Consider the following 2,158-nt stretch of genomic DNA (forward strand, 5'->3'; position numbering starts at 1 on the left):
TAGTTTTACTTATAATTTGCCTTCACAACTCTATCCCCTCACCTCACATAATTGATATATATGTCGTCCCTCAAAAAAGAGTTGACATGTATGCCCAACTTGATTGTAAGTGTCCAGGATTTCCTTGTAGCACCAAAAACATAACTCAATTTATATTGAATCCAACAACACTCAAGCTAAGCAAACTATTTTCAAAAATAGTACCTTGACTATCAAAAATTGGCACATCGATGAGTTTTCAACAAAGTATACTTCTAGCAACTACTCCTACTGCACAATAAAGTTTAGTCAAAATCAAAGTGAGGAAATGAGCGTATCATACCTATGTACATAAAATGCATACAGATTGTGCTGCTTTTACTTACTTTGATTGCAGTAGTTGTGTGGGTTGTTTTGCTTACTTTGCACTCCCAAGAAGCAGCCTCTCCAATAAGCATAGTCTCCAAGTTGTCTCCAAGTTCATGAACGAAAGTGCATGAAACCACAAAATACATCAACAGCATGAAGAAATTAGTTTAAGCTCAACTCCAACAAATATAGTTTTCATCTTCTAGCTGACCATATAATAGTACAATATATCACAACAAGAAGAAGCAAAAGTGACTTTATTAAACATGTTTAAACTACCTTTATCTTATCATGGTTAAATACCATGATCCCAGTTCAGACCAGTTTGTGTATAGTTAGCACAAATTCAATATTGGGTGGTAAGACACAAAATTGTTTCCAGAAATTGCAAGAAAGATCGAACAGTGACTATTTTCTGTGCAACACCAATCAGTTGCAAATAAGAAGTAATTTTGACAACATGACTTATCTCCAAACTAAAATAAAATGCAGTAGTCATAATAGTCCTACGATGATGGATAAATGAGGAAACTAACTTTGATTTCCTGCCATAATCGACTTGCACTGGCTCTATATCTACATACAAGTCACTTGAAACGTGTTGAATGCATCCGTTGCGCCCCGGCCCAACACAGCTATCACTACGAAAGGATGGCAGAACTTAGGACTGGATGACACAAACCAAGCCACTTGTTAGTATGAAATCCAGAAAAGATTGTTTGAGAAAAGTAAAAATAATACTGTAGGATTTAAGCAAGGTGTGCTATCAATTCATAAACAGTACCCAGATGCCTACTAAAATTAAACTGGATCAACAAATCATCTAGCAAAAATCCCTGAACATTACACCTTTTCATCATTCGCCAATTCAATTATGAAAAAACAATGCATCAATCAATGATATGAAATAGTAGCAGTATGCTGATGGAGCAAGTGCAAAAGATACCCAACACTGCACACGGCAACACTCGATCTGTTGTCTCAAATCCCTCTCTCTTCTCCTAAAGCTAACATTCTCGCAGTACACGCTCACGTAGCTAACCCTAAACTACAGCAAACCGCTGACCTACGGCCATTAGCGGGGACGGGGGAGGGGCCGTTTGTCTCACCTTGCCACGGAAGTGGGGATGGGTTGCGGAAGATGGCGGAGTGGTAGAACACCGTGACTGCACCTCGTGGGGTTGCTTCTTGCCGGCAATGAAGACGACAGGATGCACCACTATGGCAGTGTCTTGGCCGTCGGGGAGCCGCCTCGAAACAGAAGGCGAGGAGGAGATCAGGCCAGGGATTCCACAAATGGAAAAAGTAGAGGAGGAAAGTGTTCGGACGCGCGTACCGTAGCTTCTGTCGTTGCAGATCGATGCACCCCGCCTCGGTTCGACCTTGACATCGCCGGAGACCAGCAACGTGGCGGATCTGAACGGACCGCCACCGGATCCAGCCGCACACGTGTCGTCGCAGATTGATGCGCGATGAAGCTCGATGCGTGCATCCCCTCAGCCGCACACGGCTCGCCGGAGAAGCAGCTGTCGCCGGGCGGAGTCTTGGTGGTTGCGTTCTCGGTGAGGTGCGCGGTGATGCGTCGGGGGTGAGGTGAAAGGGCGATAGGTTGCCACTGAGTGGAAAGGAGAGGGCCTGATGCGGCGGTCGCCAGGCGGAGCCGCGCGGACGCCAGCCCATGGACGGACACGGCGACGCGGCGGCGGAGGGGAAACTGGGGCGACGGGGGAGTGAGTGGAGGGGAGAGGAGCGAGTGGAGGGGAGTGGAGCGGAGGGATTGGATAAGGTGGGCGGCGGGGTAGGTGGAGAG

General features: G+C 46.1%; 1 long non-coding RNA gene across 1 annotated transcript; it reads right to left on the reverse strand.

The window, feature by feature from the left end:
• Positions 1–203: 203 nt before the first annotated feature.
• On the reverse strand, positions 204–962 carry LOC119347963. The gene is made up of 3 exons (XR_005168608.1): positions 885–962; positions 366–451; positions 204–270 (listed from the first exon to the last, which is right to left on the reverse strand). It is a non-coding gene; the product is annotated as an uncharacterized LOC119347963 (long non-coding RNA).
• Positions 963–2,158: the final 1,196 nt, after the last annotated feature.

Source organism: Triticum dicoccoides, unplaced genomic scaffold, assembly GCF_002162155.2.
Source record: "Triticum dicoccoides isolate Atlit2015 ecotype Zavitan unplaced genomic scaffold, WEW_v2.0 scaffold80843, whole genome shotgun sequence".
In the NCBI taxonomy this organism is placed as follows: domain Eukaryota; kingdom Viridiplantae; phylum Streptophyta; class Magnoliopsida; order Poales; family Poaceae; genus Triticum; species Triticum dicoccoides.